Here is a 15,112-nt window from a genome sequence, read left to right on the forward strand (position 1 = left end):
TGAAAGCACACAGGAAAAGCACCAGAAGTTACAGAACATGCAAAGCCAAAGAAACATTGCTTCTGTTTTTGGCAGCTCTTAAGTCTGTCACAAACTTGTGACAACCAGCATTCTGCAAGTGTAAATGGAAATTGTGCTTGTGAGAGATAAATCCTAACTGCTGTCTACACACAACCTAAAAGGCTTCTAGATTTTCTTTTTCATCGGGGGGGGGGGCCGAGAAATATGGAAGCTCCTAAGTTTTGGGAGAGAGCTTCAAAATGAATGTTGGAATCTTATCGCTTCCTAAGTTCTGGATGTGTCCTGTGAGGGCTCCTGTGCATGGGGTGGTGAGTGACAGTAATAATTCAGTGTAAATACATGCAAAATATGCTTAACTTGAAAACAAACCCCTGCACTACAGACATTGGACTCTGATAAGAACAAATTTGGTAACACTGGTAAAGAAACCCATCTTCATTTCAGCAAGCATTTGGGATGATTTGCAAAACATTCATTTGTAACTTGATCCTCCAAAGTAATATTTAACATTTCTACTTCCCGTGATGCCATGTGCCATTTTTTAGCATAGGAAATGTGACTCTTATCTTCAGAGGTTTAATCAGGAATTTGGTTTAAGAGAAGCCTGTGCCAGCATTACTCTCTTTATTTTATGAGTGCATGAGACGACCTGTATGTCTTCATATGGGCTGTTTACAGCATGACCGCAAAGATAAGCGAAACATGGTTAAGGCTGTTAAATTCCAGTATTCCCTCATTGCACAGGAAGTCATGAACTCTACCGAAGAAAACAAAATGGAAAGGAATGTGATATGAAGTACATCACCTCTCATAAGGGCATATCATCATTTCAAGAAATACTGTCCATTATGAGTTTCTCGGGAGCTGGCTCTGTTCATGAAAAATGAACTGAAATTTTGTATCATTCTATAAATGTTATCTGAAACAAAATGTCCCTCTTCTAAATATCTGTGATTTGTCTCTTTTTGGTTTCGGACAAGTAAAAATTTAATGTCATGAAATTCAGTCTTAATGCACTTTAAAAAAAAAAAAAAAAGGCGAACAAAGAAAAACCCTCCTCTGAATTGGCATTTTATTATTTATTTTTTTTAGCATTTCTCTCCTCCGGTTCTAGGAGAGGAAATTCTGTAAACCAAATGTGAACTCAGGAAAGGGAGGTCCTAGCAAACTTGCTGTGCCAAAAGCAAACACAAAAGGTAAAATATAGCATCATCCAGAAGACTCCCCTTGGTCACACATCTTCACTGAAAGCCAAAGCTCTCATCTGGATTATGGGCGTTTAATGCAATGCAGAACTCTGTTACCAAAGAACAGAAATTACTGCGAGCTTTTACAGATGAGCGTTTTAAAAAGCAGCTAATATGAAATGTTCTCTTTGTATCAAAGCATCAATGGGTGGAGTGTTTCCTTTGCGTTTTCACAGATAAAGTATTTGTTTCTTACAGTGACTCACTCAGAGATTAGCATTTCAAGAACTGAGCCAAGGTGGAAGGTTTTTTTCTGCCTTTTCTAATTCATTTGCTAAACATGTTTAATTCTGGAGAACTTACATATTGAGTAGCATTCGCTGTACATTATTACTGTACATTATTACTGCATTTTGCTTTTTCTTTTTTGGTTGTTTTGAGGGATTATTTTGCAGCTCTGCCTCTGGCAAGTGATTAAAAGACTGAAGTGACACCTAGTGCCCTGTTAAGTTGCTAAATCCTGCAGTAGCATCTGGAAATGATATCTTCTCTTTAGGTGGATTCTCGGAAGAGAATTTAACTGTAATTCCCCCATTACCTTCCAGTCTTATCTCCTTTTCTTCAAGAGCTGACAGGGAAAAATAAAGATGGGGTATGATACAATTGATGAAGCCTGTGCACATGTAAGTCAAAGTTACTGCATAGAAAAGCAAGAAAAACAAAATTGGAACAGCGCTGGGATTTATGTGATAGGAAACCTGGAAGGTTTTTGTTCCACCCTGCATTTGAAGCATTCAATGAGAAAACTGCAGTTGGTGGGAATCTTGATGTGGGCAATAGAAAGTGGTGAGGTACAGCTCAGTTCTAGGGATGAGGAGTGAAAAGGTAGTGAATAATTTTGCAACCTTTGAAAGGCCTTAATTTCATTAACAACCTATTAACAACCCACAGACAAGGTCTAGAGCATGGCCAGCTTAGAGGTAAAAGCTTCAAAAGGAGTTAATTTTATACAAAATAACACTTCCATGTTTGATACTTAAGAGTCAGTAGTTAACGTTTGCTGGCATGTTTTGTGTGGATTGGAATAATGATTTCTGCAAGACTCTTACAGTCCAGCTGGGAAAAACAGTGCTTCTCATGTGAGCTTTGTCACTAAGGCTTATGCAATTGAAAATGCCTGGAGAAATCGTTGGTTGTAGATAAAGGTATTTGGTTATTTGAGCCGGTTAAGAAAAGGATTAATAAATCACAGTCTCTTTGCAAAATCTTGTTCTCTATACACTGAACCCGCACTAAGGTAGAACAGCTGATGTGGCTGGAAGCCTTTTGGATCCCACCTCTGAGTTAAGGACTGATACCTGAAACAGAAAACATATGGCTTTGCATCAAGACACAGGGCAACAGCTTTCTGGTCACAATGGAGGAACCTGGGTTGTAACAGTGTTTGAGTATCTTCTCGTGGTATTGCAGGGAACAGTGCCAGCTTGTTTTAACTTCTCACTTGATCTAAACTGTTTTTCACCCTTATGACCTTCATTGTCTTACTACAGGGACAGTAAAATCCTGAACATGCAGATCCCAGCATTAGCACAGCCAAACTCCATGTAAAAAGAAAAAAAAAAAAAAACAACAAAAAAAATCCAACTCACAGTAAATCAGCCTCACTGCAGCCAAACCACATGTAAAAGCAAGCTGTGAAACAGACTCGATACTGCCAAACCACATGTAAAAGCATGCTGAAAACCACCCTCCACATAACCAAATTATATATAAATTGGTGATGAACAACAGTCGAGGAGGGCTGCATGTTTATTGGAACAACTCAAGGCTGTGGAGAATCCCTCACACCACCCGCCTTCTCTCCCACCTTATGCCCAAGCAACTCCACTAACACACTGTGCAGACCCACTCCCTAGGCTGGAGCTACCAAGTAGGAGAAATGGCTCCAGCAGGAATGAAGACAGTACAGTGGTCTGGAGGTCAAACTGCTCCATATTTGAAAGGAGTGAGCAAATAATCAAGCCCAGAAAGAGCAGAGGGATAATTGGTTTTGTCTAATTCAGATAGAACTGATATTGTTGAGTTATTCCCTCTAATACCCCATTAACCTTTCTGACAACAGAATCAGTCAAGAGACAGAATGAAACATCTGGCTTTTGTGCTTTATCTTTCCAGCTACCAGTGGCTGAGATACAATTAAAAATCCCATTTTCAATTTCAAAAAGTCATCTTAGAATTTTTTATTAGAAGAGAAGGAGAATTGTATGAATTAAGCTACCAATTTACTGGTGCTTCACAACCTGGAACATGGAGGGCCTTTAAAGGGCTTTGTGACAAGTTTCTTGTATTCTTATTGCAGCTTGTTTCTTTGTGAAATAGCATTTTGGGGTTTTATTGCCTTTTTCTCACAATTGGTCCCAAAGCACCTCACAAGGGAGCTCAGTAGCATTACCTCCATTGTACAGCCGTAGAAGCTATGGCAGGGAGACACTAAGTGACTTGTTCTATATTGTGTGGGAGATCAGTGTCAGACCTCAGTGCAGAACCCACATCTTCTGAGCCCACATTTCTACCTGTGAAATATTCCTCTTAGTTATCCGGAGAGGACTTATGTCAGAAAAGGTTGTTCACAGAAGCTGGTAGAAATGCATTTAAGGGTGTGCTCAACCAGCGGGAGTTAGTTTTGCTTTCCTCTTGCACTGTTTTGTTTCAACATGTTGTTGTTTAATATGCCATTAGGGAGTTTGGGAACTGACTTCTGCGGGATAATCCAGGATTCTCGGCCTTTGACACACAGTGTGACTGTTGAAATCGGGGTCACAGCTTCCCCAGGTGTAAAGCAGAAGAAATTTCAGTGTATACATAGTGAGAATGTAGCAAGGGGACCAAACTCACATTCAGGATAAGAGCGGGTATTAATCTTTCAAAATCCTACTTACTTTTAAAATTGAAATTATTTCATTAATAGATTTTTTTTTATCCATTTCCAGCTGAGCAGCCTGCCAAGATGTCAATACACATTTTGCTAAGTTCTCTAAAGGCAATATCAGGCAATCTGTTTTTCTCTTACTCATTCCAGGCTTGCCTCTGCAGTTGTGCCCAACTGAGCAGTGCCAGCAAATAGAGGAGTGCAGTGCCAGAGTCAGCAGTGCCGGGCTCATACAAAGTGCTATGGGTTCAAGGCAAGGTGCATGGCTTCTTGCCCACTGCATGGTTGATGTTTGCCCCACTCTAGTAACAAATGTTAGCTGTTACCAGGTGAAAAGAAGGATCAAGAGCAAGCCTTTAAGCATGTTTTACTATGGGAAAAGGCCACAGGTTCAGGCCTGTGAACAGCTGACAGGATAACTCTGCCCTTGTGTTCCCAGCTTATTCTATTCAGCTTGTTAAGTCCCTCTTTCACTCCCTAGTGCACCGACATCATCACCCAGTGTTACCTGGGTCTCTTCCCCGGGGCAACACCAGTCCATGTAGACAGGAGGATGTGAGCATGGTAGGGTCAGCTCTCCACATTGCATCAGACCTCCTGGAAGGACCTGAGCATCTCATTGTCACTGGGAGGACTTGGCATTTCAAAGCAGAACAGGAATATGGTAAATATGGCAAAATGTTTTGGATTGTCTCTAAGAGGTAGCAGCTAGTGTATTTAAGATTAACGTGACAAACTCGACACACAGTTTTCTAAAGGTCACACTGATAATAGTAAAAATGCTCAAAGTAATACATGAAGTAAAACAGCTCCACATCTCAGAAGGGATCTTGTAAAACACGGGGACATCACAATCACAGCACAGCAATGTGCCTGACTAGAGGGGAAGAAATAGAACAGGGCAACAAGTGAGGGAGGGGAACCACTGCTGTACATCATGGAGGTCCAGGGTAAAATCCTGAATGTCAATTTAGCTGCTGACTTGAGTTGTTCAAAAAATTAAAAGAGTAAAAGTGAATGAATGAAAATATTTAAATAGAAGATTTATATATATATGTATATATATATAATCAGTCATTATGCATTTGCATTCCATTCATTTCTTTTTTCTATTTTGCTGCTCTTTCTTATGTCTGTCTTTATGTTTTTGCATCTCATTATCTGATGTACTTTAACAAAACATGTGAACTTAGGAACAAAAAGCCAAACAAAGCCCACATTTGCTCATGCCAAATCTTATCTTTTTAAGATAGAAGGTTAATAACGTACACAGCCACAGTGTGGTTAAAAATAATCCTTCAGTCTCTGCGAAAATTATACTTTGTAATCGGCTTTTAACTAGCTCCACCGCCACCTAATCCACATGCGTATGTATATTCTTCTACTTTAAAAAGCCAGAGATTCTGTAGATCATGAGGCAGATTCATATCTCCCAGAATGCTTGTTGCTTCAATACTCAATCAAATCTCTTTGGATGGGATTTGTTTTTCCCACTTGAAATCCAGTGGGAAAATCTTTCCTGGATTTCAGCAAACGCCCCAAGCCAGGGACTGATTTGGCAAGGTCAGATTGAAAGCATCTCTCCACACTTACTTAGAGCAAGGCACAGCTCAAACCCTGCTTTGTCCAGCTGTCAGAAGCCTGAAGTGGGAAGTTAGTTCAGCCTCAAAGACATAGAGATTGATCAACTAGAAAAAAATCCATCGGAACTTGGGAGCTGAGGTGTCTCGGGATCCTTCTCTCCAGGCTTTTCAGCAACCACCCCTGCCTGAAATACAACAAGCACCCATTCTTTTCTTAGCCCCTTTGGTATCTAGGAAGACTTGATTTGACAGCTCTGGCTTCTGGATTCTTGTCACAGCGGCCCACTTCTTCTTGTATGCTCTTGAGATAGGAGTCAATTGGGGCAGGATCTGTCAAATGCACAGACACTGGGAGAAATGGGATCAGAAATGCTTCAGTGGGAGCTGGGAATGAAAATTTAATTGAGCTACTCTTACCCTCCTTAGGAATCCAGGAGAGAAAACACGTGAGGATTACTTAGGACTTCAGAGCCACATAACATATGATTTCAGAGCCACAGTGTCTGTAAAAGAGACTTTTGTCATGCCGTGCTTGCCTTGAATAGACTCTGGAATCAAGCCTGTGACTGTCCTCAGATCCTCCATGGTGGGAAGGAAATCTAAAAGAGAAGTAGCATAGCCTGAGCTTCTCTTCTTGGGCAAGAGTTGGAGTCTCCTGGTGTGTGAGCTGAAAAGATGAGGTGAGAATGAAATAAATAGGAAAATTCATAGAAACCTGTTTGCAGGCAAATTTTTGACTGGCTACAGGGGGCTAACAAAATGAGACAACATTCCCATTTCCATCTGGCCCCTCTTAGAGCCTGCAAGTGCCAGCATAGTTTAGCCTGCTATTTACATGGTAGGAGAGGCTCACTGAATTTCTTCCTCTACAATCAGGCAGAGGAATAGAGAAAGTATAAAAAAAAGTTGGTTAGGGGTTTCCTTCGCAGTTTAAAATAATCCTGACCTCATCAGTGACCTTGATACAGAGAATTTCTTTCACTTTAAGCCCTCCGATTTCTCAGCCAGTCATTAATCCTAAGGATGTGCCCTTTGCCTTCATCCTTATTGGGCAATCCAGCCTATTTCTGGGCTACCTTCAGGGCAGATAACCTCAAAATATTAGCTCTCAGGAAAACTGGATGAATTGGATTCTTGAAGGGAAGATACTGAAGTTAAAAAGCAACGCTTATGTGAAACACCGACTCTAATTATTCTTGCTTCCGTTTTAACCTTTTGTATTGTTTCATACAGAATTATCACATTTCCAGAAATACTTAATGACTCCATTCTTATTCCTGAATGACTTGATTTCTAAGTCTCCAACTTTTATTCTGGGTGCTCCTGAAAACAATTGAACCCCAGACTATCAACTCCTAGGAGATTGCTTTATTCTGTGTGACTTACCAACACATATCCTGGAAGGATCATCTCTGGACCCAAGAGAGATAGACGAAGGCTTGAAAGTGGCACTTTATTCTGGTATTTTTATAGTATTTCCCAGCTGTATGTTTGCAGCAGTTAGGAAAAAGAAAAAAAGAAGTAATGAAGAAATGTACATCAATCAAAGCAGCTAATCAGAACAAAATGCCGATCTCTGTCTCCTGTTCTGTTTCTTTTTGGATTGAGTTTAGCTGCTGATATGTATGCTAGTCTTCTAATCCTTTAATGGGGGTACAGGCTTTTGAAGACTCCCTCTCAGAGGTGCTATTACCAAATATATGCTTCTAATTTAACTTCTCATGCCATATTACAGTAGCCTGAAGCAATTGTAGGTGTTGGGTTTGTGAGAAAAGCCCAATGTTGATGTTTATCAGATGACCTTTCAAAGGGTAATGTGGGGGTTATCCACTGGCATAATTAAGACCATGTGTAGATCACTTTTCCCAGGCATTTCTTACTAGTTTTCAAAATCCCATCTATTTTTACCCAAATTCGGTCAGGTACCTTTCATCTCTGGTATGTTTATGTTTATGTTTATTACAAAATGAGACTGAAAGTATTTGTTCTTTTGGAGTGAATTCTATTTGGAACATCAAAAAAGCTTGAATGCATAAGTAAATCATCAGCACATTGCTATTGCAGGTACCAACACTCTTCCTTTTGATTTTGAACATTTCAGATGTATATAGCTGTTTATCCTTCTCCTCTCTGTTGTCCCTCCTTACAGACTTTTCTTGAAACCCTACAGAGAGGAAAGGACTTCCTTCTATGAGATTCAGCTCTTAGTGCTGAATATAGGCATCAAAACCCAAGGCTTGGTTCAGAGAAGCAGTCCTTGATCTCAGTTTCCCATGTCAGAGGTACAACATAGGGGTTTTAGTGCTGAGCATTCAGGCAATGACATTGCAATGATGTATTGCTACCAAGCTGCTGATATCTGGGACTTTGGTTGAATCCATTATCACTATTACAGAAGAGAAGGGCAGAGGACAGACTTGCCCCAGTGCTGTGCATCTGAGATCGTCCTTTTTGCTGCTTTAGAAGTCCAGCACTTCTCTGACTGTTCATTGCCTTGGTAGAGTCATTTCTGAAGGCCAGCTAATAGTATTTCCTGAAAGTCTTTGAAAACGTGTTATTAAAAAATATTCTTTTTCTTTCAAAAATGTTCTTTGTGTCTTTGAGCTTCAGCATCATTACCAGGGGTTGGAGAAAGGTAGCACAGTAAGCCTTACTGAAAATTAGAGTTAAATACAGTGATATGAAGACCAGTACAGTGCTTAGATGTTGACTAAGGCTTTACTGACAGTAACTCTGAACTCTTTTTGAAGATGACATAGCACAAATACTTTATGAGGCTTCTGTGTGTGAAAACTGGGCATTAAAGGTTTTTTTTTCAGAGGATCAGGACTTCCTTACTTGTGTTCATAGAAATAGTTTTTATGACACAGTATGCTGAGGTAAGTTCACAGCAAGGATTGTTTAAAACAAATGCATTTCCATGCAGTTAATGTTGAACACACAATGATATTTTGAGTTTTTGGTACCCCAAAGTTGAAGTACATTACTGGGAAAACTTAGCTGCTGATACATGTTTAAGAGGTAAGGGAAGCATGAAGTGAAGGAACACAAACCCAAAGGTTATGTATATGTTGACATCATGAAGAAACCAAGGGAGTAACAGCGTGCGGTAACACAAGAGCTACTAAAGCAGAGATTTTCTTTCCTGTTAATATTGTGATATTTTGTTTAATCCTAAGACGCATTTTAAAGCTTGGCTTATGTGACAGTATGTTGTAGCTGGACGAATTACTATGTTCTTAATGATACATAGTGAAATGCTGATCCTGCAACAAAATATGGGGAGCTCACAGCTCAGTTCCACTTGAAATACTATGTCTTCATATCAACATATGAAGCACTTGTTTCCCTGGGGTTAGGATACCTCTGAAGGTGCTAACAGGCTGTAATGATCCTGCTCAGCCCTGTCAGGGCTCTCCCAGACCTGCCCACATCCCAGGACCCCATTGTCACCCAGGACCGTCTCATCATCATGTACCATTTCATTACTGTCTATTGTCAAATGTCAGGCTCAGGACACATAGGGCTCACTCACAATCAATCTTCTGTACAGTAGGCAGTGTACTAGCAGCTCCCACAAGCCCTGAACGTGGTAAATGCAAACTATTGACCTCCTTACCTATCTTTTCTTGTAGGGTAAAGCAAGTGGCACAGCTGGCACATTCTGTAGGCAGAGAACATGCACATGAGCAGACACCACCATGCAGCCAACATGCCCTTACACGTTAAGCCACAGGAATTTGATTATGAGGCAGAGCTTTTCATCAGCTCCTACTACAGAGACAAAATGCTGTCCCGCTGAAGTCACTGGCAAACCTCCGGTTGTTACACAGCCAACATCTCATCCTTCTGCTTAGTGCTCTCAGAGCCAGCAAGCCTGGTGCAGGGGATGCTGTCTGCAGCCTGGTTCTGTTAGAGGAACAGGGAGCTTTAAAATTCTGGGGGATTTTGAGGCAGTGTAATAATCATGGAGGTCAGCAGTCATTTTTTGCATGTACCACAGCAGTCATAATAGCTCCTTATCCTTGAAAGCATTACATTGGTACTGGGCAAATTTCGTAGTTCTTGATGATATTTGGATAGCATGGCAAGGGTTTATCCATAAATTTTAGTGATAACTGTTGTGAATAATGCTATCTGCCTAGTTGTTCTGCTTTCCCTGCTTTTCTTCTCCAGTAGCTTGCAAGAACAGTCAGCATCAAACTCAGGGTGGATTTAGCAAGGGGATTTTGGACTTCTTAATGTCAACGGCAGCTTTGAAAAACTCAATCTTAGCAAACAGCAGCTAATAATAATGATAACAATAATAGAGATAAGTCAATTCATGTCTCCCCACCCAAAATATTTACATAATGAATTAGTTAATTGTATTTTATCTGCTTTTGATGGGCGAGTTGTTAGCCTTCTCATCGCAGCAGACCTGGGGGAGCTCTCGGGCACTCTAGTGCCAAGAATATGTGTTATTTCATATCCTGTTACTTGCCCTGAGTTTAAGGTGGCGAGGGGAAATTCCCCAGCAAACAGCTGTAAATGGCTTCACAGTGAGCAAGTCTTCTCAGTGACTGAACATCTCTCATTAAAGGAGTAAAAAAAAATTAAAAACCCTCTATCTGCTTTTGGTAGTTCAGTCATTTACCATATATCTAGATAGAAGCCTTGAAAAAATACAAGTGTTAGAGCATACAGTAAGTAATTCCATTTTGTCTGTCTAATTGGGCCTAAAAATAGCCTGTGGGAAGGAGGACCAGAAACCTTGAGTGTCTGAGGCAATTTGCATCAATTATTTCCCAATGTACCAGTCACAAGTGAAAGCCTTTGCCTGAGTGCCTCCATTAGCCAGGTGTCAGAGCTCTCTCTGTTTTCATTTCAGGCTTTTTGCTGGGAATAGGGTGTGTGCAGACTGAAAAGCACTGAGGAGGAACTGCGGCTATGGCTGATCCTGGGGGGTGCCCAGAGCAGCTCTGCAGGCGAGGTTAGTGCCTTTACTCCTCTGTCATCACCAGTCCCTGAGAGCAATCACCACCCACCAACAGTTCCTCAAGATAAGACTGAGCCAGCTGGGAGAAGAAATCCTTTGATATTTCCCTGCCTCACTGAGTAAGTATGCCATAACAATAATACTTTGAACTTTCACAGCAACTTTTCATACCAGGGTCTGAGTGCTCTACAGACATTCATTCTCTAAGCAACATACCACCTGTGTGAGGAAACTATTTTTTTACTGTACTCCTTCTACAGGCTAGATCTCCCAAAGAGCTTAGCACCCATTTTGACTTCACTAAAGATTTTGTTTTCTTTGTATGAAGTAAGTATCAGGTCTGGTATCAAGGCTGATACTTCAGACACACATGCCAAACATTGGTAAGGTCTACACAGTCCCTGTGCCCGGATACTTATGTCCTGAACTTCTCCTGGTTTGCCCCATAAAGCTGAAACTCTGAACTGTTCGTCTCCTGTTTACAGCCTTTAGGAACCCTCACGAGCTCCTAATGAGAGTTCTGTTGAATGAAGGAAAGCTTTGTCAAAAATGGCAGTGATTTTTACGTTGCCTGCAGCCATACTGTTGGCTAATGTTGAATGCTATGCAAGAAGTAGACATGTTTGTTTTGTTCACCATCATAACTATGTTCTATGATGCTCTAGTATTTGGAAACAGAGCAAGAGTGTGCTTGTCACAGTTACATATGATCATATAGTAGATAATTTAGAAGGAGATATGCTATATCCCAGGTAGACATGGTGTTTTGATTTATAAAGCATGCAACAGGATTCAGCTTTGATATTAATCTTCTGTCTGCTTTCTCAGTGAGAGAATACAGTTAAGGCATCTCTGAAATAGATCTATCTCTATGGAAAGTTGATTTTAAACTAGTGCCAAATGTCAGCAAAAAATCGTGCTAAAGATTTTTACACCTAGAATAGAGGACAGCTTAAGAGTGCACTCTGCAGTCCAGAGTACAATTTCTGTGCCTTCCTGTTACTGGTCCCTTCAGGAGTTTACACATTTTAAATGCAATGCAGACATTATCTGTATAGCATTCATAATCTTCACCTCTACCCCATTTCCCGTGGCTGGCCAGAACATCCAGAGGGTAGAGCTTTCAGGGCATTACATGAGGTTAGAGCAGTTGAGTCTTTCTCCACAAATAGAACAACCCACTGATGCCTTCAGATCTCACTTCTATTGATGCTACTGAAAATCAATTAATTCCTTTGGGTTTTTTTTTAATTTTTTAGACACTGTAACTATGTCGGTTGAGCCTGGGAAATGCAGTCATTAGCTGTTCTTGTTGCTGAAGTATGCCAGAGCCTTTGGTCATTCAAATCCCTTGAATTCAAGGCAAAGTATTCATAGACTTATTTCACTGACCCTAATCACTGAAAATTGAGAAGTAAACTTCAGACCTACGGTTGCTTTTCTGAGCCAAAGTTCTAATCTTTTGAGATTTGCCCATCACCGTTTGTAAATGCAGAGAGTGGAAAAAAAGGGGAAATGCGGAGTGATAGCCAAGCTAAAATATGTCAAATATATCATCCCTTCAAGTAAGGCAAGACTAATGTGGAAAATGGGAGGCAGGGAGGCTGCTTGTTCTTCCTTTAATGTGTGCTCCTGAGAAAAGAGAAAGACACACCAAAGTCTGTGATTTAAAAAAAAAAAAAGAAAAAAGAAAAAAAAAAAAAAAAAGAATACTAGCACTATTTAAACAGTCTTTGAACTGCTGGAAAGTTGAGCCCTCCAAATCACTTTCTTAACTTTGCCTGTAATTCAACAGCTGCGTTTTTCACAGCTCACATCTCAGAGAGGACCAGCAAAGATGACTGGGCACGTAAGAATAACACTGGACTGGTATGCAAGGAAGGTGCTAATCTTCTGCCGTGTGTATAGGTATGTAATCACTTCTGAGATAACCTCCGAATTTGAAAAGACAGACATTCATTTTACAACAACTTCAAGACCAAACTTTCTGTGTTACTTCTAACAGTTTATAGTTTAGCATTAGCTCTCAAAAAATCAACTTAATTAAGATGAAATAAACTCAACTCATGTAAATCAGTATAACCTCGCTTCCTTACTACTCAGCCTGTGGCTGAGCATAAAGTACACCAGTGTGCATCAGTGTTCTCTAACTAAGCTACTTTGCCACTGACCCCAAATGGTGATCATCCTTCCTCTGGACAGATATTGCATCCATAAGGCAACCCAAGGTGAAATGACAGAAATCAATCTACCTCTCATTAGTGAGATGAATAAACCAGAGATCGATGGAAGGGTGAGAAGATGTGTTACAAATTAGATAGGAGGGACTGGAGGAGGAAGTTATCATTTTTCAGATAGTTTAGAACAAACTTTGTGCAACACTTATCCAAAAGCACTGCAGTGTTACATTGTCTTTGAGTACACACACTTCTACATAAATAGGGTTCAGGGAAGATGCCTTGTGTCAGACTGAAGTGAAGCAGGTACTTTTATGTTTTCAGAGATTTCATAAAGTATTTAGCTTTAAAATAAGTAAGATTATCATTTTCATATAAAGAACAGTAGTATATATAGGCACACTGAAGTTGAACCACTGAGCCTGCGTAAGTATTATACAGATAGAAGATATTTGTGTCAGTACTTCCTTCTGCTCAGAGATACACAGACACACAGATAGCATGCATGTAATTACATATTTGCTTTTCTTTTTTATTTCCAGTTAGCACACTTCTGTATTTGTAACCCAAATTGTTTGCCAGGAGCAAAAAGTAATTTTTTTCTGTCAGCAACATTAAAGTGGCAAGGAAATTTTTCACTCTGAACACAAGGATTTTAGTGAAGCAGTTTTGGAGCAGCTAGCGGGGGCACAGATAGGGTATGGCCATGATGGGTACCTTGCATTTTTCAAAACACAAATATGGTTTTGCTGTTTCTGGGACATGGGCCAGCTCATTCAAATGCAGAGCTCAAGAGATGGAGAAAAGGCAATTTGCCACAGCACCTTTTCCATCTTGCTGCATAGCTCACTGCTGCAGTTACAGATGGCCAACATTTGTGTCTTGAGCGTTTATCTTGCAAAACATAGACTTCTATATGGAAAGTACTTAGTGGTGCAAAATATTTGCCTTGAATTTGAATGTTCATCTTGTTTCAATTCTTAGAAAACATTTTGGAATTTCAGATGTTGTTTTTTTTCGCCTTTTTGTCACCTTCCTTCCGTCTCACGCTCTGTTTCTGAATACAGTAGGTGCTTGCCAGCTATGGAGGATTCTGAGTGAAGGGGCTTCGGTTTCTCTTTTTGCCATTTGATAATTGCTGAAAGCTTTGCCTGTGCTGTTGGTAGACTTCATTCAGACCATATCATGGATTCTCAGCATCCTGCCATAGCTCACCATTAAGTAAGTATATAGCATTTTTTAAAGAGCATTGAAGTCAGCTTTCTTTTCTCTTTATTCATTCTGTCCATTCTGTGAAGCTTGCAAAATTACAAAATATATATAGAAATAGGTAAGCTTTTTTTTTTTTTTTTTAATTTGCATATTAGTGTTTTTATTTCAGCCAAGAGCAGATGGAAATGATTAGCTGAAAAGAAAAAGAACTGAAAAAAAATCACAAATATTTTGGGCAGAAGAATGCGAGTTGTCCTAATTTGAACCCTGTGAAATATATATGGCTTCAAAATGAAGCAGCTCTTTGAAAAGACTCTACTAATTATCTCCTTGTACATGCAAGTCAAGAGCAGGGGCTTGACAGGTTTGGCTGAAGAGCAGGGTTTCAAGTTCACAAGAAAAAAACAAGAAACCTCATCTCCTCATCTTTTCCAGAGCTGGGCTGCATTCCTAGTCAGGCCCAACTGAGTAGCTTTCAAATTCCCGGTGAGCTGGCATTTCAGAGACTGCTTTATTATAAGTACAGCAGCACATGATGCTGTTGAAACAGCGCTTGGTCCCTGGGAGCTCCAACCTCCCAGGTCTGCCGCAGCCCTCAGAGACACAAATTGAGAATGTTTGGCTGCTAAGCATCTTTAAGATGCACCATTTTTTCTGACAGAGTTCATTGCCAGGCTCAGTGACAGCATAGAGAATTCAAGACAATTTGTTCCTCCACTGGAGTAGATTGCTGTTTTACAGCTTAACTTTGCTTCCTCAGAAAAGGCTAATTCACTCCTGTCCTGCAGTGGCTGGACTTTGCTCCCAAACATTTATAGTAGCAAGGATATTTATTTGAACATGGCATTGAAGTTTCTATTAATACCCAGCCTCGTACTGCTTTAGCTTCGCTATTTTGTAGTTATACAATCTCATTCAACTCCTGCAGATATGCTGGGAGAAAAGGAACTGATTCTGAGCGTCCTTCCAGAAGGTTTGTGTAATGCTGAGGAAAAACCTTGCTGAGAGAGAGAGCATACATCCAG

General features: G+C 40.3%; 1 long non-coding RNA gene across 1 annotated transcript; it reads left to right on the plus strand.

The window, feature by feature from the left end:
- The first annotated feature begins 10,667 nt into the window (after positions 1–10,667).
- LOC140250788 (uncharacterized) lies at positions 10,668–15,112 on the plus strand. The gene is made up of 4 exons (XR_011903273.1): positions 10,668–10,817; positions 12,509–12,606; positions 13,943–14,096; positions 15,016–15,112. It is a non-coding gene; the product is annotated as an uncharacterized lncRNA (long non-coding RNA).

The sequence above is a fragment of the Excalfactoria chinensis genome, chromosome 3, assembly GCF_039878825.1.
Source record: "Excalfactoria chinensis isolate bCotChi1 chromosome 3, bCotChi1.hap2, whole genome shotgun sequence".
In the NCBI taxonomy this organism is placed as follows: domain Eukaryota; kingdom Metazoa; phylum Chordata; class Aves; order Galliformes; family Phasianidae; genus Excalfactoria; species Excalfactoria chinensis.